The sequence below is a fragment of the Salvelinus namaycush genome, unplaced genomic scaffold (genome assembly GCF_016432855.1).
Source record: "Salvelinus namaycush isolate Seneca unplaced genomic scaffold, SaNama_1.0 Scaffold644, whole genome shotgun sequence".
Taxonomy (NCBI): Eukaryota; Metazoa; Chordata; class Actinopteri; order Salmoniformes; family Salmonidae; genus Salvelinus; species Salvelinus namaycush.
In genome coordinates, this window is record NW_024061358.1 from 55,644 (window position 1) to 79,728 (window position 24,085).

At 41.2% G+C, this 24,085-nt stretch overlaps 1 pseudogene; it reads right to left on the reverse strand.

Moving 5' to 3' along the window:
• Nucleotides 1-2,160: 2,160 nt before the first annotated feature.
• LOC120042234 lies at nucleotides 2,161-18,713 on the reverse strand (annotated as a pseudogene).
• Nucleotides 18,714-24,085: the final 5,372 nt, after the last annotated feature.

Sequence of the window (24,085 nt, forward strand, 5' to 3'; positions counted from 1 at the left end):
TACTGTTTGTTGTTGGGAACACAAGCATTTCTCCACACCCGCAATAACACCTGCTAAATATGTGACCAATACAATTTGATTTGTATTTTAGCATTTTCTGATTTATTCAGTCAAATAGACAGATAACTTTAAAATAAGCATTTAGCTCTATACTGCTCCTACGTGGTGTAACAATACATCATGTAGATGTATATAATGAACAGACTAGGTCTATACTGCTCCTACATGGTGTAACAATACATCATGTAGATGTATATAATGAACAGACTAGGTCTATCCTGCTCCTACATGGTGTAACAATACATCATGTAGATGTACACTACCGTTCAAAAGTTTGGGGTCACTTAGAAATGTCCTTGTTTTTGAAAGAAAAGCAAATTTTTTGGTCCATTAAAATAACATCAAATTGATCAGAAATACAGCGTAGACATTGTTAATGTTGTAAACGACTATTGTAGCTGGAAACGGCTGATTTTTAATGCAATATCTACATTGGCGTACAGAGGCTCATTATCAGCAACCATCACTCCTGTGTTCCAATGGCACGTTGTGTTAGCTGATCCAAGTTTATCATTTTAAAAGGCTAATTGATCATTTGAAAACTCTTCTGCAATTATGTTAGCACAGCTGAAAACTGTGCTGATTAAAGAAGCAATAAAACTGGCCTTCTTTAGACTAGCTGAGTATCTGGAGCATCAGCATTTGTGGGTTCGATAACAGGCTCAAAATGGCCCGAAACAAAGACCTTTCTTCTGAAACTCGTCAGTCTATTCTTGTTCTGAGAAATGAAAGCTATTCCATGTGAGAAATTGCCAAGAAACGGAAGATCTCGTACAACGCTGTGTACTACTCCCTTCACAGAACAGCGCAAACTGGCTCTAACCAGAATAGAAAGAGGAGTGGGAGGCCCCGGTGCACAACTGAGCAAGAGGACAAGTACATTAGTGTCCAGTTTGAGAAACAGACGCCTCACAAGTCCTCAACTGGCAGCTTCATTAAATAGTACCCGCAAAACACCAGTCTCAACGTCAACAGTGAAGAGGCGACTCCGGGATGCTGGCCTTCTAGGCAGAGTTCCTCTTTCCAGTGTCTGTGTTCTTTTGCCCATCTTAATCTTTTCTTTTTATTGGCCAGTCTGAGATATGGCTTTTTCTTTGCAACTCAAATGTAGCACATTTCAGACATGAATCCATGCAATGCGCTTTTCAGGGGAAAAAAAGTAATAATCATTATGAAAATAAAAACTTTAATATTTACAACACAACAAACATAAGAGGATTAAAACTATAGAATAATAAACTGAAAGACTAGTGAGCATTCTAAGGAAATGACATTGATTAAAATAGTAAGAATAGAATGTAATATCCAACCAGAAATATAAGCTTATTAGTAAACAATATAATTGTACCAAAAAATTGTCCGTTGGTTGAAAATGTTACATGAAATGTAAAATATTAAGTATCAAAACCAAATGTACACCCCTTTGTTAATATATATTGGCAATAATTAACTTAATTGTGAGGCATGGAATAATAAAACGTATCTTTTGTCAGGCTGGATGTTTGAATATATGAAGTGATTTGAGACATGCTTCTTCAGTAGTGGAATAAATACAATTGGCACTAGAATGTTGTAAAGAAATACTGTGTGTAAATACTGGAGTGATGTGACTGTCAATAAAATTGTTCATAGACCAATTTTTGATAGTCCATGTGTATAGGCTGCAAGTACGTTGAAATTAAGTTGTTTTAAAATCACAATGACCAGAAGAAGAGGTCTTTTCAACTTTCACTTTCAACCAAGACCATATTGGATGTCAGGTATGGTCTTCTTTTCAACGTCTTTTTAATGACATTGTGCTATTGTAAATAAGACTTTGTTCTTAACTGACTTGCCTAGTTAAATAAAGGTTACATTACTACAATTTTAAAAACATTGTACATTGTGATATTAATTAAAATACTCCTTCTGTGATGTTAAAACATTCTACATTGTGACATTATTTCATTGATATCATGAAACAACTCCTTCATGTATTTTCTGATGTTTTTAATCAGAGATCTTTTATCAGAGTAACTCTTCCCACATTGATTACAGCTATAAGGTTTCTCTCCTGTGTGTTCTCAGGTGTGTAGTCAGATGGCTAGATGAAACAAAATTCTTCCCACATTGATCACAGCTATAAGGTTTCTCTCCTGTGTGTTCTCAGGTGTGTAGTCAGATGGCTAGATGAAACAAAATTCTTCCCACATTGATCACAGCTATAAGGTTTCTCTCCAGTGTGTATTCTCAGGTGTGCTACCAGGTTGCCTGCATGAGCAAAACACTTTCCACATTGATCACAGCTATATGGTTTCTCTCCTGTGTGTGTTCTCTGGTGAATAGTCAGATTGCTGGATGTAACAAAACTCTTCCCACATTGATTACAGCTATAAGGTTTCTCTCCTGTGTGTGTTCTCTGGTGAATAATCAGAATGCTAGATGTAGTAAAACTCTTCCCACATTGAGCACAGCCATGAGGTTTCTCTCCTGTGTGTGTTCTCTGGTGAATAGTCAGATTGCTAGATGTAGTAAAACTCTTCCCACATTGATCACAGCTATGAGGTTTCTCTCCAGTGTGAATTCTCTGGTGTGATTGTAATGTATATAATTTTGAAAAGGTCTTCCCACAGTCAGTGCAGCTATAAGGTTTCTCTCCTGTGTGTGTTCTCTGGTGAATAGTCAGATGGCTAGATGTAGTAAAACTCTTCCCACATTGATCACAGCTATGGGGTTTCTCTCCAGTGTGAATTCTCTGGTGTGATTGTAATGTATATAATTTTGAAAAGGTCTTCCCACAGTCAGTGCAGCTATAAGGTTTCTTTCCTGTGTGTGTTCTCTGGTGTGTTTTCAAGCTGCTTGGAGCATTAAAACTCTTCCCACATTGATCACAGCTATTACGTTTTTCTCCTGTATGGATTCTCTGATGTCTTTTGAGGTCTGCTGAAGAGGTTAATCTCTTCCCACAGTCAGAGCAGTGGTGAGATGTATCTCCAGTGTGAATTCTCTGGTGTACTTTTAGTGAATCTGATCTTGAGTAACTCTTCCCACAGTCAGAGCAGCGGTGAGATTTATTTAGTGTGGGTTTCCGTTGGTGTTTCTTGAGCTGTTCTGATGTGGAGAGATTCTTGTCTGCCTCGTCAGCTTCATGATGTTGTTGAGGCTCCCCAGAGGATCCACAATAATCACCGCTCTCTCCTGTGTGAACAACAAAGTAAGACAGATGGTTAAAGGCCCACAACAGCAGAAATCCACTGTTTATTTTTAGCTAAAAGGTGATTCCCATGATGTTGTACAACAATTTCCGTTCTTAATGAATGTTTAAATGCTTTTTCAAACTTATTTGACAATCAGTGAACAACAGTCATATTTTGTCTTGTTTTTTTCCCCACTTTAGTTGTAAAGTTGATGTCTCGACTACGCTAATCCACCACCGCCGTAACATTAGTCAGCTAGCTAGCTAGCTCAATTTGATTTTTTACTTCTGACACCAATGTAATTACCTCAATAGATCATGAATAAATGAATGTCCAGAACATAGGATCAAGCTCTTGAATCAAATGTCAGTAGTCTACACCAAACCAATCTGCAAAATACACACTCAACAAAAATCAAATATACTTGTCCAGGATGTGAGACAGAACAATGCAAGCATGGCAGTATAGAATATCTAGATGCATATACGTATATAGTCACCAATACAGGCCCCTTTCTGTATTTGCTAAAATTTGCCACGAGGATGATGCGCATGCAATTTGGTTGCAGAAACTTCTCCCCGCTGAAGAAGATACCACTAGTCATGGATGTGGTATATCTACGTTGAGCAAAAAATGGTGAGTGACGATTGTAGTTTTCCACAATGTACACAAGGTATTCTGAATATTACCACACATTATCAGAGCAAGATCAGGAGTGCTACTCAAGGAAACTCACATTAAGCTCTGTGTCTATTCACTAATTCACCACCATGGGGGAAAACTCAGGGGAGTTCTCATAGGCTGACAGCAAAAATAGCCTCCATTTACAGGTTGCTTATGAGTGCATTTCACACTACTTTTGGATTCAAATTGTAAGGCTCATTTGTCCTGCTTAATATAATGTTTGTGTCATCGTCGCAAATCAACCAATTTATACTTTTTAAAAAACAACAACATTTTAATCAATTTTAGAATAAGCCTGTAACGTAACAAAATGTGGAAAAAAGTCAAGGGCTCTGAATACTTTCCGAATGCACTGTATGTTACCGTGACACTTGTACACTGAATATGCAAAACATTGCTCTTTCCATGACATACACCGACCAGGTGAATCCAGGTGACTCAGCGAAGGGTAGGAGAAAGGTTAAGAGTTGATGTCTGCACCCCCCACTGACATCTAATTGGCATAATAAAACAATCAACCAATAAAAAGCTGTTTCAGCTGAGATTTGTTTTCCATCTCAATCCACCAATCATCGGTCTTCTCACATAAACATCTGTAGCGCCCGAACAGCCTAAACACTGATACCTCTGTGGAAAGGTAAGTCTCTCACAAAAACACATACAGTAACAAAAGTACAGTAGTCAAAAGTTTTGGACACACCAACTCATTGAAGGGTTAAAAAAAAAAAAAAAAAAAAAATCTACATTGTAGACATTGCTTGTTTTCATTGCTTTACTGGGAATGTTACATATGTTAACGTGGGCTATTTTTATCACTTTTCTGGGATGCTTGCTTGTTTTCATTGCTTTACTGGGAAGCTTAACAGAAGTAGACATGCTCATGTTATTAATGTTAGTGCAGGGTGATATGCACACAGTGGAGACTTCCTACTCCTTGTTTCTTAGGCTACATATGTTAACGTGGGCTATTTTTATCACTTTTCTGGGATGCTTGCTTGTTTTCCTTGCTTTACTGGGAAGCGTATCAGAAGTAGACATGCTCATGTTATTCATGTTAGTGCAGGTTGAGCTGCACACAGTGGACTTCCTACTCAGGCACACTACCTCAGTGCCAACAGTATAGATGGACTTCCTACTAGGGCACACTACCTCAGTGCCAACAGTATAGATGGACTTCCTACTAGGGCACACTACCTCAGTGCCAACAGTATAGATGGACTTCCTACTAGGTCACACTACCTCAGTGCCAACAGTATAGATGGACTTCCTACTAGGTCACACTACCTCAGTGCTAACAGTATAATGCTGGTTCATAGGCACATGATTACTACTAGGGCACACTACCTCAGTGCTAACAGTACATGGGCTATTTTTATCACTTTTCTGGGATGCTTGCTTGTTTTCATTGCTTTACTGGGAACACAGTGGACTTCCTACTGCCTCAGTGCTTTCAAGGGTTTTTCTTAATTTTTTAAACTATTTTCTACATTGTAGAATAATAGTGAAGACATCAAAACAATGAAATAACACGTATGGAATCATGTAATAAACAAACAAAAAAATGTTGAAACAAATCAAAATATGTTATATTTGAGATTCTTCAAAGTATTTCAATTATGCATTTTCAATGCATTTCAATTAACAGGTGAATTTCTTTCCTTCTTATTGCTTTTGAGACAATCAGTTGTGTTGTGACAAGGTAGGGTTGGTATACAGGACACAGCCCTATAAGACCAAGTCCATATCATAGCAAGAACACCTTAAATAACCTTAAATAAGCAAAGAGAAATGACTGTTCATCATTACTTTAAGACATGAAGATCAGTCAATCCGGAACATGTCAAGTTTCTTCAAGTACAGTCGCAAAACCATCAAGCGCTATGACATTGTCTCTCATGAGGACCGCCACAGGAAAGGAAGACCCAGAGTTACCTCTGCTGCAGAGGATGAGTTCATTAGAGTTACCAGCCTCAGAAATTGCAGCTCAAATAAATGCATCACAGAGTTCAAATAACAGACACATCTCAACATCAACTGTTCAGAGGAGACTGCATGAATCAGGCCTTCATGTTCAAATTGCTGCAAAGAAACCACTACTAAGGGACACCAATAAAGAAACTTGCTTGGGCCAAGAAACACGAGCAATGGACATTAGACCGGTGGAAATCTGTATTTTGGTCTGGTGAGTCCAAATTTGACATTTTTGGTTCCAACCGCCGTGTCTTTGTGAGACGCAGAATAGGTGAACGGATGACCTCCACATGTCTGGTTCCCACCGTGAAGCATGGAGGAGGAGGTGTGATGGTGCTTTGCGGGTGACAGTCTGAGATTTATTTATTTATTTAGAATTCAAGGCACACTTAACCAGCATGGCTACCACAGCATTCTGCAGCGATACACCATGCCATCTGGTTTGCACTTAGTGGGACTATCATTTGTTATTCAAAAGGACAATGACCTAACACACCTCCAGGCTAGGTAAGGGCTATTTGACCAAGAAGGAGAGTGATGGAGTGCTGCATCAGATGACCTGGCCTCCACAATCACCCAACCTCAACCCAATTGAGATGGTTTGGGATGAGTTGGATGGCAGAGTGAAGGAAAAGCAGCCAACAAGTGCTCTGCATATGTGGGAACTCCTTAAAGACGGTTGGAAAAGCATTCCAGGTGAAGCTGGTTGAGAGAATGCCAAGAGAGTGCAAAGCTGTCATCAAGGCAGAGTGGCTACTTTGAAGAATAACACTAACACTTTGGTTACTACATGATTCCATATGTGTTATTTCATAGTTTTGATGTCTTCACTGTTATTCTACAACGTAGAAAATAGTAAAAATAGTAAAAAGAAAAGAAAAACTTGAGGCGATATGCCCTAGTAGGACGTCCACTGGGTGCAGTTCACCCTTCACTAACATACATAACATGAGCATGTCTACTTCGCATCCCAGTAAAGCAATTAAAACAATCAAGCATCCCATAAGTGCTAAAATAGCCCACGTAAACACATGTAGCTTAAAAAAAAAAACAATCATTTGCTAGTAACAGTTGACATTCATATTCTGACTATCTCTGAAACTCACATAATACATTTGATGATACAGTGGCAGCAATACATGGTTATAACATCTACAGAAAAGACAGAATTGCCAAAGGTGGAGGTGTGGCTGTTTTATATTCATGTTAAATACTGTTGAAGTAACAGGTTCACCTGCCTCACCTAAAGCCCATTCTGATGGGAAGCTGCTATAGACCAAGTGCTAACAGTCAGTATCTGGATAATATGTGTGAAATGCTTGATAATGTATGTGATATCAACAGAGAAGTATATTTTCTGGATTATTTAAATATTGACTGTCTTTCATCAAGCTGCCCACTCAAGAAAAAGCTTCAAACTGTAACTAGTAACTGCAAGCTGGTTCAGGTTATCAATCAACCTACCAGCGTTGTTACAAACAGCACAATAATTAAATCATCAACATATATTGATCACATCGTTACTAATGCTGCAGAAATTTGTTTTAAAGCAGTGTCCAAATCCATCAGATGTAGTGATCACAATATAGTAGCCATGTCTAGGAAAACCACAGTTCCAAAGGCTGGGCCTAATATAGTGTATAAGAGGACAGGCTGGGCCTAATATAGTGTATAAGAGGACAGGCTGGGCCTAATATAGTGTATAAGAGGACAGGCTGTGCCTAATATAGTGTATAAGAGGACAGGCTGGGCCTAATATAGTGTATAAGAGGTCATACAAGAGATTTTGTAGTGACTCATATGTTGCTGATGTAAATAATATTTGCTGGTCTGTGGTGTGTAATGAGGAGCAACCAGATGCTGCACTTGATACATTTATGAAACGACTTATTCCAGTTACTAATGAGCACGCACCCATTAAGAAAATGACTGGACAAACTGTTAAATCCCGGTGGATTGATGAGGAATTGAAAGATTGTATGGTTGAGTGGGATGAGGCAAAAGGAATGACAAAAAAGTCTGGCTGCACAACCGATTGGCAAACGTACTGCAAATTGAGAAATCATGTGACTAAACTGAATAAAAAGAAGAAACTACACTATGAAACAAACATAAATGATATAAAGAATGATTGTAAAAAAGCTTTGGAGCACATTAAAAGAAATGTTGGGCAAAAAGGCAAACTCAGCTCCATCATTCATTGAATCAGATTGAATCTCATTAAATCACAAAACCCACTGATATTGCCAATTACTTGAATCACTTTTTCATTGGCAAGATGAGCAAACTAAGGCTTGACATGCCAGCGATAAAAGCTGCCACTACACATCCAAGTATAACTGATCAAATTATGAAAGACAAGCATTGTCATTTTTTTTATTTCGGAAACTGAGTGTGGAAGAAGTGACAAAAATGATTGTTGTCTGTCCACAATGACAAGCCACCGGGGTCTGACAACTTGGATGGAAACTCACTGAGGATAATAGCAGATGATATTGCCACTCCTATTGGTCATATCTTCAATTTAAGCCTACTAGAAAGTGTGTGCCCTCAGGCTTGGAGGCAAGTGAAAGTAATTCCACTACCCCAGAATAGTAAAGTGCCTCAAATAACCGACCAATCAGCCTAAAAACTTCCGGGGGAAAAAATTGTGTTTTACCACATACAATGCTATTTAACAGTGAACAAATTGACAACAGACTTTCAGCATGCTTATAGGGAAGGACATTCAACAAGCACAGCACTTACATAAATAACTGGTGATTGGCTAAGAGAAATGTATTTTTTTGTTAGAATTCAGTGCGGCTTTGACATTATCAATCATAGTCTGCTGATGGAAAAACGTGTGTATTTTATGGCTTTACACCCCCTGCTATATTGTGGATAAAGAGTTACTTGTCTAACAGGACACAGAGGGTGTTCTTTAATGGAAGCCTCTCCAACATAATCCAAGTAGAGCCAGGAATTCCCCAGGGCAGCTGTCTAGTCCCCTTACTTTTTTCAATCTTTACTAACGACATGCCACTGGCTTTGAGTAAAGCCAGTGTGTCTATGTATGAGGATGACTCAACACTATACACATCAGCTACTACAGCGACTGAAATGACTGCAACACGTAACAAAGAGCTGCAGTTAGTTTCAGAATGGGTGGCAAGGAATAAGTTAGTCACAAATATTTAAAATACTAAAAGCATTGTATTCACTAAACCCTAAACCTCAACTAAATCTTGTAATGAATAATGTGGAAATTGAGCAGGTTGATGTGACTAAACTGCTTGGAGTAACACTAGATTAACCCTGGACTGTAAACGGTCATGGTCAAAACATGTTGATAAAACAGTAGCTAAGATGGGGAGAAGTCTGTCCATAATAAAGTGTTTCTCTGCCTTCTTAACAGCAATATCAACAAAGCAGGTCCTTACGGGCACCTAGTTACCAATACATGTTGCTCAGTGTAGTCCAACGTCGAGGTCTAATTTACCTGTTAAACGCTGAATACATCATATGAAAAGTGTAACGTTATGACTATAACTACTGTTCCCTGAAGGAGGGAAACGAGGAACATACTATTAAATCTGCACCTCGCTGTAAGTCTCGCCTTCCACAGGTGACCATTCAATCCTTCAATTGAAACACTGCTCTTCACCAGGAAAGGGAGGTGATGCGCCAAGATGTTCTTCCTCGTTTACTTCGGGGCACAGTAGTTATAGTCCTAACATGTGACGTTCCGTTAGACGACGTGAGGAAGAACTTTAACCCCTGTAAGTCTAAGCCGTTGGAGGGGGAGGGGCTAAACTGACATGGAATTGTTTTAAGAAGGTCATACTATGGATTTCTTAGGTGACTTATATTTAAGCAAATTTGCATCAATCGACTCTAATGGGTTAATGATATGATCATGCTCTCTTTAGCCGATGTGAGGAAGACCTTAAAACAGGTCAACATTCACAAGGCCGCAGGGCCCAGGCCGCAGGCCGCAGGGCCAGACACAAGGCCCAGGCCGCAGGGCCAGACACAAGGCCCAGGCCGCAGGGCCAGACGGATTACCAGAGCATGCGCTGACCAGCTGGCAAGTGTCTTCACTGACATTTTCAACGTCTCCCTGACCCAGTCTGTAATACCAACATGTTTCAAGCAGACCACTATAATCCCTGTGCCCAAGAACGCCAAGGGAACCGGTCTAAATGACTACTGCCCCGTAGCGTCACATCTGTAGCCATTCACATCTTTGAAAGGCTGGTCATGGCTCACATCAACACCGTCATCCCAGAAACCCTAGACCCACTCCAATTCGCATTCCGACCCCAACAGATCCACAGATGATGCAATCTCCATTGCACTCCACACTGCCCTTTCCCACCTGGACAAAAGGAACACCTACGTGAGAATGCTGTTCATTGACTACAGCTCATCGCTCCACACCATAGTGCCCTCCAAGCTCATCACTATGCTAAGAACCCTGGGACTGAACACCTCCCTCTGCAACTGGATCCTGGACATCCTGACAGACTGCCCCCAGTGAGGGTTGGCAACAACACATCCACCACACTGACCCCTCAACACAGACCCCTCAGGGGCGTGCTTATCATGGACTACAGGAAACGGAGGGACAAACATGCCCACGTTCACATCGACTTGGCTGTAGTCGAGCCGGTCGAGAGCTTCAAGTTCCTCTGTGTTCACATCGACTTGGCTGTAGTCGAGCCGGTCGAGAGCTTCAAGTTCCTCTGTGTTCACATCGACTTGGCTGTAGTCGAGCCGGTCGAGAGCTTCAAGTTCCTCTGTGTTCACATCGACTTGGCTGTAGTCGAGCCGGTCGAGAGCTTCAAGTTCCTCTGCGTTTACATCACTGACCAATGATGGTCCAAACACACCAACACAGGTCGTGAAGAGGGCATGACAACGCCTCTTCAAATTCAGGAGCATGAAAAGATTTGGCATGGGCCCTCAGATCTCAAAAAGTTATACAGCTGCACCATTGAGAGCATCTTGACTGGCTGCATCACCGCCTGGTTTGGCAACTGCTTGGCATCTGACAGCAAGGTGCTATAGAGGGTGGTGCGTACTGCTAAGCACACCACTGGAGCCGAACTCCCTGCCACTCAGGGCCTCTATACCAGGCGGTGTCAGAGGAAGGCACTAAAAATTGTCAGACGCCAGCCACCCAAGTCATAGACTGTTCTCTCTAGGTCCAAAAGGCTCCTTAACGTTCCACTTCACAATAACAGCACTTACAGTTGACAGGGGCAGCTCTAGCAGTGCAGAAATTTTACGAACTGACTTGTTGGAAAGGTAGCATCCTATGACGGTGCCACGTTGAAAGTCACTGAGCTCTTCAGTAAGGCCATTCTACTGCCAATGTTGGGCTATGGAGATTGCATGGCTGTGTGCTCGATTTTATACACCAGTCAGCAACGGGTGTGGCTGAAATAGCCGAAACCACTCATTTGAAGGGGTGAACACATACATTTGTTTATTTAGTTTATTTACTCGACAATTTTATCTTTTTTTTTTTTTTTTAAATCTCAGTCGACAAACAGCCTACTGACAAAACAATCGACCAGTCGACTAGAGTCAGTCCTAAAAAAATGGGGGGAAATTGGCTGAATATTATACAATGACTTATCAACAGCTCTAATAATTTGACCCCCAAATGAAATCTTCACTGGCAATTCTAGAATATACTATATAGACATCTGGTTAAACTATCATTATGACATCATGGATGAATTCTAGAATATACTATATATCCTAGAAACCTGGTTAAACTATCATTATGACATCATGGATGAATTCTAGAATATACTATATATCCTAGAAACCTGGTTAAACTATCATTATGACATCATAAGGAAATCTACACTGGCAGTTATAGAAAGACCCATATACTGTATAGCCATTGATTCTTGAAGAATATAACTTATAAATGCCTCATATGTTTCAACAGTATCACCCCATCCGAAACCAAAATAATATATATAATGCCACTGTTTGTAAACAAACACTGTATAGCTTCAAAAGTAGGTTACAACTGGATGGCCAGTCCTTGTATTCATAGTGTAGTGAATTCGAGGGGTAGCCCTGAGCTGAACTCAAACCTGGGTCCAGCGACTGTCAAGCCAACACCTTATATCTGTTACACCAAGATGTCTGAACTTCTTGACGAGGTTGCTAGGTTTTGGGTTACGGTTGCAACAATAGCTTTCTCTATGAATTTGAGAGTGGTTACATTTCTCCAGCCCTCCCCATCCCTCAGCTGTTTACCAAACCAAGTCTCTGGGCAGCCATTTTGTTTCTGTTTAAATCCTAGGTTGTCCCTTTAAAAAAGCCACGTCCATCAATTAACCAATCTGCAGTTGAAACAATAACAAAGCAGTCATTCCACCACTGTTTTGGTAATAAGAAGATGGGGCTGGAGAAATGTAACTACTCTCAAATTCAGAGACAGACCTATGGATACAAGGACTGACCATGCATGATATCAACATTATAGTTTTAACCATGTTGAGGCTATACAGTGTTGGTTTACATTGTTTCTAAACATTGGAGTAAAAAAGCTTATTCTGGGTTCTGAGGTATGTGTTATATTGTTCAAGAATCAATGTCTATAAATAAATTATTTAAAAGTCAAAATATGAATGTAGCAACAGCAGATTTCCCCTTTAACCCCCTGCAACAACTGCAATTTGTGCCTCTGTTTTTAAGACAGTACTTACTAGTGTTAATCAGGGACCGGTTTCTCAAAACCATCTTACTGCTATGTTCATCATTTGAACCATTGGACGCCTTAAGTTGCCTTTGGGAAACCGGGCCCAGATATCCAGTTTCCTCCTCCTCCTTTTTCGATGTGACAGTCATCTCCCCCTTCTCTTTAACTCCAAAAACTGCATCCTCCTCTGTCCCTTCCTCCTCTTCTTTTATTGTAACATCCTCCTTCTCTTTTACTCTGAACGCGTCTTCCTCTTCTTTAACTGAAACGTCTTTCTCTTCTTCTTTCACGGTAACAGCCTCACCCTCTACTTGTTTTTGTATTGTAACAGCCTCCTCTTCCTCCTCCTCTTTCACGAGAGCTTCTTTCTCCGTCCAGCAGACCTCCTCTTCTGTAGCAGGAGAGTAGCTTAGTGAGCTCATGGTCGGGGATGTTAGCTAGCTAGGCTAATGCTAACTTAACAAGTCCGCTAGCTGACCAATAACCACAACACCGTAATGTGAAATTAAATGGAATAACTTACTAACGTTAGACGACAGAAACTGGTTTAAAACACAGTGGCTAATATACACGAAAGCGTCTAAAGAGCTTTATTGGTTCGGCTATTTTGTCTAGCAAGCTACGGAGGTGGCAGACGAACTGTTGCTGCTGTTGAAAGAAGCGTTCCGTCCACTAGATTATACGTCACACCAACAGCTTTGCCTTAAAGCTCCAGATCGCAATCTGCTGACTGGAGTGGGTAACGCAGTTGAGAGAAAATAATATTTTATTTTCAGAAAAAAAGTTGAACGGTAGGAAGTTTTTACTCACCAATGTAGCAAAACAGTGTAGTTTTAAAGACGTAATAATGTAGTTGTAGTCACGACCTGATGACCTATATGTACAAACATAGTTATGTTTTGGGGTTATTATATATTTATGAATTTATTTCCGGGTATATTCTAAACTACCCACAATGCACTATTTCTCAACATCAAATTGATCTACTCTGTTCTACCGAGTTCGTATGCTAGCTCAAGCTAGCTAACGTTAGCCACACCACATGCTTTTCACGGACTGAGTTGCCAAATATTTTTTATAACTAACCCAAGATAGACCAAAGCCTATCGTTTCCAATGGAAGCAAATGAATCAGAGTGGACAGAGGTGGGGTGGGCAGAGCCAAGCAGGAGCTAGCGAGATCCTATTGGCGCGTTCTGGCATTTATTTGCATATTTACATTAGGGAACGCCTACTATGTGACGTGCGTGTTTTTTATTTACATTTTGGCAAAGGGTAAAGTCTACAAAACGTAGCACACTGTTTGTTACAGATTTTAGTTATGGAAACCACAAACTGTATTGAGATCAAAGGTTTCATCAATGAGAAAATGAGCTACTTCTTCTCCCACTGAGCTTCCTCTCATCACCATATTTGGTAGTGAAACGCCAACTGGATGCTTCAGATTCATACATCAGGTGAAAATATCTGGCTCATCTATTAGGGTAATTATTAACTATTTAGATAGGTTTAGGTTTACATAATTAACTATTTAGAGGTTTAGGTTTACATAATTAACTATTTAGAGGTTTAGGTTTACATAATTAACTATTTAGAGGTTTAGGTTTACATAATTAACTATTTAGAGGTTTAGGTTTACATAATTAACTATTTAGAGGTTTAGGTTTACATAATTAACTATTTAGAAAGGTTTAGGTTCACATAATTAGCTTTCTTTTTTCACACAGCTCAGTCCTAAATCCAGCCAGTTGAAAACTCCAAAAAGTCTCCAGTGAAAGTTGCACCCCTGCAAATAGCACCTGCCTTTTTCTGAGAGCAGCATTTCTTTATCAACTGGAAGCAATGAGCCCAATCAGTCCTCCATGACGACACAATCATAAACAACAGAGTATGCTAATAAGTCCTTAGTTTTAGCTTTATGCTCAGGTAAAACAAATTTATACTTCATAATTCCAAGTCATATTCCTGAAGACTGGAAATATGACAAGACAATTTTATCTTTTAGGCCTAAAGATATAACCTAATCGTTTTATTATTTGTAGTAGAAAGTAATGGGTTAGAAGAAGCCTACATAAAACTCCTAGTTAAACACAACATCCATTTATGGCCAGCTATGTAACCTCTAACATTGATTTATCCTGCGATAGATGTTACAGCTGGTAATATTACGTGTGTCTTCTTCTAATGCCTCTGAAGCCGGTTGATGTTTATTGTGATGAGTCTTGTCCTGGAGGTTGATGTTTATTGTGATGAGTCTTGTCCTGGAGGCAGAACTGACAGATTTCCGCAAGACGGACCAGCTGCAGTCAAAATGTGCTCTATTGTAAAAATGTATGAAAAAACTAATGTAAGGTTAGGATTAGGCATTAGGGGTAGCAGTGTGGTTAAGGTTAGGATTAGCAGTGTGGTTAAGGTTAGGATTAGGAGTGTAGTTAAGTTTAGGATTAGGCATTAGGGTTAGCAGTGTAGTTAAGGTTAGGATTAGGCATTAGGGTTAGCAGTGTGGTTAAGGTTAGGGGTAGCAGTATGGTTAAGGTTTGGGTTAGCAGTATGGTTAAGGTAATTTAATGTTAGGATTAGCAGTGTGGTTAAGGTTAGGGTTAACCGTATGGTTAAAGTAAGGGTTAGCAGTATGGTTAAGGTAATTTAATGTTAGGGTTAGCAGTGTGGTTAAGGTTAGGATTCAAAATCCGTTTTTTGGTACTAACCTGGGCTCTTCAGGGGGGGATAATCTAAAAGTAATCAGATGACTTGCTGATCACAATTCTGGATAACTAGTAACTGATTACATTTAGAAAGTAACCTACCCAACCCTGGATACAGTATATAGGTCTCTCCATTGGTGGGAGATGGACATTTAAGATGATCAACTCTCTCTTTATATTACTGACTTGTTGACTGACTGATCCATTCATCCTTCCATCCCTCCTCAGCCTTCCTCTCCTCTGAGGACCAGTGAGGGTTAGCAGTGTGGTAAAGGTTAGGATTAGGCATTAGGGTTAGCAGTGTGGTAAAGGTTAGGGTTAGGCATTAGGGTTAGCAGTATGGTTAAGGTTAGGGTTAGGCATTAGGGTTAGCAGTATGGTTAAGGTAAGGCATTAGGGTTAGCAGTGTGGTAAAGGTTAGGGTTATTTAAGGTAAGGGTTAGTTAGGCATTAGGGTTAGCAGTGTGGTTAAGGTTAGGGTTAGGCATTAGGGTTAGCAGTATGGTTAAGGTAAGGCATTAGGGTTAGCAGTGTGGTAAAGGTTAGGGTTATTTAAGGTAAGGGTTAGTTAGGCATTAGGGTTAGCAGTGTGGTTAAGGTTATAGATTTAATGACTGTGGTACTAACTTGAACCTCTTGAGGAGAAAGTAATCAGATTACATTAGTGAGTTTGGGGAATCCAACAGTGACGTTACTGATGACACTTTTAGACAGGTAACTAGTAACTAACAGATTACATTTAGAAAGTAACCTACCCAACCCTGGATACAGTATATAGGTCTCTCCATGGGTGGGAGATGGACATTTAAGATGATCAACTCTCTCTTTATATTACTGACTTGTTGACTGATTGATCCATTCATCCTTCCATCCCTCCTCAGCCTTCCTCTCCTCTGAGGACCCAGTGAGGGTGGAGCTCAGTCAGAGAGCTGTTGAGGGACTGGTTAGGAAGAACACTTCTACAGCCAGAGGTGAGAGGTCACACATGGTTTAGATGGTAAATATTTATGTCCCCTTAGTGGTTCATCACGTCAGAAAAAAGGAATATGTTCCATCATCCATGTTTATTTACATTAGTGCAAATTGTCCACAGATATTGGTGTAATTTCTCACCCCTTTTGGCTGTATGAAAGTTAATTTCCCCCCAGGCACACAGTTGTTCTTTGCTCTTATGAAGGTAATTTGTGTCAAATGTACTTTTCCCCACTCATTCGCCCCATCTCTTTACATTGCTTATGCATATTCAGTGGCCTGACTGATTGGACAAAACCGAGCGTAGATTGGACGTCGGGCAGAGGCATTGAATAATAAAAACTGTATCTTTTGTCAGGCCGAACGTTTGAAATATGAGGTGATCTGAGTCATGCTTCTTCAGTAGTGGAATAAAGACAATTAGCACTTGAATGATGTAAATAAAAACTGTGTGTAAAAGCTGGAGTGATGTATGATTGTTAATAAAACTGTTCATAGACCATTTTTTTTATACTACCTCCATGCTGCAAGTACGTTGAAACTAAGTTGTTTTCAAGTCGTCGAAACAACGACCTGAAAAATACGTACTTTCAAATAAATGTCAACTTCAACCAAAACCGAATTTAGATTGGATGTCAGAATAGTCTTTGCTAGGTGGGACACACAGTTAAAACACAGTTTTAACCGAATCTGAATCAATAACCAATTTCCAGACACAACAAGAGGCAATACATCACTGATATCTATTAGGGGAGAACTCAGAATGTACATGCTGTTGAAGCTAACACAACTAAAAAAACACATGGAAATGGGAGATATCTTTTACCTCACTGGTTGGAGGACAACCTGCAGAAGACAGTCAGCTACATTTTGGAGTGATGCATTTACATTTAGGGGTCGCTAAACAAAGGAACGCAACACTTATTTGTCATCACTCATCGATATCATGTTGAAATCAATTGTGCGAGAGGAGGGAGATGAGGTTGCACGTCCTGTTAACACAGCTAAACAAACCACACAGAATCTGGGAATAATGTGTGCATCAATGGTTAGAGGACAATTTGTAGAAAACAGCTCGCTACATTTTGAAGTGTTGCATTTTGATTCAAGTGGGTCACCGACGAGGTAAGTCTAACACAACACTTGATGTTAATCACATAAATAGTACTCTTCCAATTCAGAGCCTGGATTTCCCCCCTGAGGCTAATATCCATATCATGTTGAAATCAATAGAACAGGGGACAAACATTTAGGGTTCTACATTGTGACATCATTAAAATACTCCTCCTACAATGTTAAAACATTCTACATTGTGACATCATTAAAATACTCCTACTACAATGGTAAAACATTCTACATTGTGACATCATTAAAATACTCCTACTACAATGGTAAAACATTCTACATTGTGACATCATTAAAATACTCCTACTACAATGGTAAAACATTCTACATTGTGACATCATTAAAATACTCCTACTACAATGTTAAAACATTCTACATTGTGATACCATTAAAATACTCCTACTACAATGTTAAAACATTCTACATTGTGACATTATTTCATTGATATCATGAAACAACTCCTTCATGTATGTACTTTCTGATGTTTTATCATTGCTCTTTTACCAGAGTAACTCTTGCCACATTGATCACAGCTATAAGGTTTCTCTCCTGTGTGAGTTCTCCGGTGTGCTATCAGGATATTTGCCTGAGTGAAACTTTTCCCACATTGAGTGCAGCTAAAAGGTTTCTCTCCAGTGTGTATTCTCTGGTGCATAGTCAGACAGCTAGATGTAACAAAACTCTTGCCACATTGATCACAGCTATAAGGTTTCTCTCCTGTGTGTGTTCTCAAATGTACCATCAGGTTGCTTGAGTGAGTAAACCTCTTCTCACATTGACTACAGCTATAAGGTTTCTCTCCTGTGTGTGTTCTCTCGTGAATAGTCAGCTGGCTAGATGAAGCAAAACTTTTCCCACATTGACTACAGCTATAAGGTCTATCTCCTGTGTGTGTTCTCTGATGTGTTTTTAGGCTGCTTGGAACATTAAAACTCTTCCCACATTGAACACAGCTATAAGGTTTCTCTCCAGTGTGTATTCTCTGGTGTATAGTCAGACTGCTAGATGTAACAAAACTCTTCCCACATTGATCACAGCGATATGGTTTCTCTCCTGTGTGTGTTTTCTGGTGTGCTTTCAGGCTGCTTGTAACACTAAAACTCTTCCCACATTGATCACAGCTATTAAGTTTCTCTCCTGTATGGATTCTCTGATGTCTTTTGAGGTCTGCTGAAGAGGGGAATCTCTTCCCACAGTCAGAGCAGTGGTGAGATTTCTTCCCGGTGGGTCTCCGTTGGTGTTTGAGGTGTTCTGATGTGGAGATACTCTTCTCTGCCTCCTCAGCTTCATGTTGTTGAGGCTCCCCAGAGGATCCACAATAGTCACGTCTCTCTCCTGTAGACTCCCCAGAGGATCCACAATAGTCCCGTCTCTCTCCTGTGTGAACAACAAAGTCAGACAGATGGTTAAAGGCCCACAACAGCAGAAATCCACTGTTTATTTTAACTAAAAGGTGATGCCCATGATGTTGTGTCCAAACTTATTTAACAATTGTCTTAAAACAGAAGTGAAATTGAGCATCCTTGAGCGGCCAGCTCTTGGAAGAGTCTTTGTGGTTCTTAACTTGTTTCATATAAAGAATGATGGAGGCCACTGTGTTCTTGGGGACCTTCAATGTTGCAGAAATGTTTTGGTACTTTTGCCCAGATCTGTGCCTCGACACAATCCTGTCTCAGAGCTTTACGGACAATTCCTTCCACCTCGTGGCTTGGTTTTTGCTCTGACATGCACTGTCAACTGTGGGACCTTATATAGACAGGTGTGTGCCTTTCCAAATCATGTCCAATCAATTGAATATACCACAGGTGGACTCCAATCAAGTTGTAGAAAAATCTTAAGGATGATCAATAGAAACAGGATGCACCTGAGCTCAATTTCGAGTCTCATAGCAGCTGTCTTCTGCCAGGTGCTTGGGTGTTCCCTCCATGGTTGTGGATGTCACTCCAGCTACATCTCCCTGTCCTAGTCAATCAACTGACTGGTCCTCCGCTGCCCCCTCTTGGCTGTGCCCTCTGAATCAGAGCTCTGTTCCTTTGGCTGTTGTGTCCTGCACACAGCCGGCGTCTCAGCAGCCCTTTTCTCAGGTGAGTTCTGTGGCTCTGGCCTCGCAATCAGCTTCGAGACATGGCAGTGGCCGGATCATTCTGGCGATTATGATAAGGAGTTCATATATCTGTACCTGGGGCAAAGACTTTGTGTTTTCCTGGGGTCAAAGTTCAGGACATCTCCAGGGTGCTTCCCGAGGTCAGTCACCGGGGGGAGGGGGCTGATACTGTCATGGTTCATGGTCCCTGTGCCCAAGAACACCAAGGTAACCGGTCTAAATGACTACCGACCTGTAGCACTCACATCTGCAGCTATGAAATGCTTTGAAAGGCTGGTCATGGCTCACATCAGCACCATCATCCCAGAAACCTTAGACCCACTCCAATTTGCATATCACACTAACAGATCCACAGATGATGCAATGCTATTGCACTCCACACTGCCCTTTCCCACCTGGACAAAAGGAACACCTATGTGAGAATGCTATTCACTGACTACAGCTCAGCGTTCAACACCATAGTGCCCTCAAAGCTTATCACTAAGCTAAGGACCCTGGGGGAGATGGGGTTATCGGATGGCTCTCTGGGATTGGATGGTTTGTGACCTGGTGGTTGGGAGCTTGGGCCGGCGGCCAACAGGAGCTTGGTGAGAGATCTGTCGACGTTCCCTTGGGACGCTTGACCCTGGTCGCTCTGGACAGGAGTCTGCAAGATGACTAAATGTAATGTAAATGTTGAGCGGCTTGTTTTAATAATATATATATATTTTTAAACACATCCGCTATACTGATCCTCAACACGGGAGCTCAGTCCCGTCCTCTACTTCCTGTTCACCCACAACTGCATGGCCGCGCAACACTCCAACACCATCATTAAGTTGGCCGACAACACGACGGTGGTAGGCCTGATCACCGATGACGATGAGACAGACTATAGGGAGGAGGTCAGAGACCTGGCAGTGTGGTGCCAGGATAACAACCTCTTCCTCAACGTGGGCAAAGGAGCTGATCGTGGACTACAGGAAACGGAGGGCCGAACATGCCCCCATTCACATTGACAAAACACACCAAGACAGTCGTGAAGAGGGCACAATAAAGCCTATCCGGGAGACTGAAAAGATTTGGCATGGGTCCTCAGATCCTCAAAAGGTTTTACAGCTGCACCATCGAGAGCATCCTGAATGGTTGCATCACTGCCTGGTATGGCAACTGCTCGGATTCCAACCGCAAGGCACTACAGAGGGTAGTGCGTACGTCCCAGTACATCACCGGGGCCAAGCTTCCTGCCATTCAGGACCTCTACACCAGGCGGTGTCAAAGGAAGGTCCTAAAAATTGTCAAAGACCAAGTGCCAAGTCTAGGTCCAAGAGGCTTCTAAATAGCTTCTACCCACAAGCCATAAGATTCCTGAACATCCAATCAAATGGCTACCCAGACTATATGCATTGCCCCCCCTCTTCTACGCTGCAGCTACTCTCTGTTATTGTCTATGCATAGCCACTTTAATAACTCTACCTACATGTACATATTACCTCAACTAACCGGTACCCACGCACATTGACTCTGTACCGGTACCCCCCCTGTATATAGTCTCGCTATTGCTATTTACTGCTGCTCTTTAATTATTTGTTATTCTTATCTCTTACTTTTTTAGGTATTTTCTTAAAACTGCTTTGTTGGTTAAGGGCTTGTAAGTAAGCATTTCACTGTAAGGTCTACTACACCTGTTGTATTCAGCATTTCACTGTAAGGTCTACACCTGTTGTATTCGGCATTTCACTGTAAGGTCTACACCTGTTGTATTCAGCATTTCACTGTAAGGTCTACTACACCTGTTGTATTCAGCATTTCACTGTAAGGTCTACACCTGTTGTATTCAGCATTTCACTGTAAGGTCTACACCTGTTGTATTCAGCAATTCACTGTAAGGTCTACACCTGTTGTATTCAGCATTTCACTGTAAGGTCTACTACACCTGTTGTATTCAGCATTTCACTGTAAGGTCTACACCTGTTGTATTCAGCATTTCACTGTAAGGTCTACTACACCTGTTGTATTCGGCAACGTGACAAATACAATTAGCTGTTGATTTGATTAGTGGAGCGGGTCGAGTGCTGCATGTTCCTCATTGTCCATGAAGACACCTCCCCCTTTAGGGTGTGGTGAAGACACGCCTCCTCCCCCTTTAGGGTGTGGTCCAAACACACCAACACAGTGAAGACACGCCTCCTCCCCCTTTAGGGTGTGGTGAAGACACGCCTCCTCCCCATTTAGGGTGTGGTGAAGACACGCCTCCTCCTCCTTTAGGGTGTGGTGAAGACACAGCCTCCTCCTCCTTTAGGGTGTGGTGAAGACACAGCCTCCTCCCCCTTTAGGGTGTGGTGAAGACACGCCTCCTCCCCATTTAGGGTGTGGTGAAGACACGCCTCCTCCCCATTTAGGGTGTGGTGAAGACACGCCTCCTCCCCATTTAGGGTGTGGTGAAGACACGCCTCCTCCCCCTTTAGGGTGTGGTGAAGACACAGCCTCCTCCCCCTTTAGGGTGTGGTGAAGACACAGCCTCCTCCCCCTTTAGGATTTATCATTGGCCCTCAGATCCTCAAAAAGGTTCTACAGGTGCCCCATTGAAATGGTGGAAAGTTTTAAGTTCCTCAGCGTACACATCACGGACAAACTGAAATGATACACCGACACAGACAGTATGACACCACCTCAGGAGGCTGAAGAAATTTGGCTTCACACCAAAAACCTTGAAATTTGGCTTCACACCAAAAACCTCACTAACTTATACAGATGCACAATTGAGAGCATCCTGTCGGGCTGTATCACCGCCTGGTACGGCAACTGCACCGCCCGCAACCGTAAGGCTCTCCAGAGGGTAGTGCGGTCTGCTCAACGCATCACCGGGATTCAAACTACCTGCCCTCCAGGACACCTACACCACCCGATGTCACAGGAAGGCCAAAAAGATAATCAAGGACAATAACCACCCGAGCCACTGCCTGTTCACCCCGCTATCACCCAGAAGGCGAGGTCAGTACAGGTACATCAAAGCTGGGACCGAGAAACTGAAAAACAGCTTCTATCTCAAGGCCACCAGACTGTTAACCTTTACCGAACCTCAACCCCGTATCCGGGATCACCCCCCACCCCCCCCACACTGATTAGCATCGCTAGCATAGCGTCACAATTAAATAGTAGCATCTAAATATCATTAAATCACAAGTCCAAGACACCAAATGAAAGATACAGATCTTGTGAATAAAGCCACCATTTCAGATTTTTAAAATGTTTTACAGGGAAGACAAAATATGTAAATCTATTAGCTAACCACGTTAGCAAAAGACACCACTTTCCTAACTCCATCAGTTTCTTACTCCATCAGGTGCTATCACCAATTCGGCCAAATAAAGATATTGATAGCCACTAACCAAGAAAAAACCTCATCAGATGACAGTCTGATAACATATTTATTGTATAGGATAGGTTTTGTTAGAAAAATGTGCATATTTCAGGTATAAATCATAGTTTACAATTGCACCCACCATCACAACTCGACTAGAATAAATACACAGAGCAACGTGTATTACCTAATTACTAATCATAAAACATTTCTTAAAAATACACAGCTCACAGCAATGGAAAGACACAGATCTTGTGAATTCAGACAATATTTCAGATGTTCTAAGTGTTTTACAGCGAAAACACAATAAATCGTTATATTAGCATACCACATATGCAAACGTTACCCGACCATTGATTCAAGCCAAAGAGAGCGATATCGTTATCATCGCCAAAATATATTAATTTTTTCACTAACCTTCTCAGAATTCTTCCGATGACACTCCTGTAACATCATATTACAACATACATATAGAGTTTGTTCGAAAATGTGCATATTTAGCCACAAAAAACCGTGGTTATACAATGACAATACTAGCAAAACTAGCCTGAAAATGTCGGTCGCCATCTTTCACAGTGATCTTGTCTCATGGATAACTATTCATAAACTTGACTAAAAAAATATAAGTTGGACAGCTATCGAAAGACAAATTAGTTCTTAATGCAATCGCTGAATTACATTTCTAAAATTATCCTTACTGTGCAATACAGGGTTCGCCAAGCGAAGCTATACCAAACAAAATGGCGGAATATGCGTTTAAAATTTTTCGACAGAACAACGATTTATCATCTTAAATATTTCTTACTATGAGGTGATCTTCCATCAGAATCTTGGGCAATGTATCCTTTCTTGGGTCTAATCTTCTTTTGGTCGAAAGATGTCCTCTGTCCGTCGAAATGCCCACTAACGTTCGACCGGGACCCCGAAACGTGCCCAAAGCTTCAAAGAGCATCACATAGAAATGCCTCAAAATCGCACTAAACGGATATAAATTGCTATAAAACGGTTTAAATTAACTACCTTATGATGTTTTTAACACCTATAACGAGTAAAAACATGACCGGCGCTATATTACTGGCTAAACCAAGGCTTGGAAAAAGGCCAGTCCGACGTCCTTCTTGCGTTGAGCGCAGGGTCCAAAAGAACGCTACTTCCGGTATTTGGTGATTTATAGAGTCCCTGATTGCGCAATCGACTCCATTCAAATTGTCACCACTTACTGACATCTAGAGGAAGG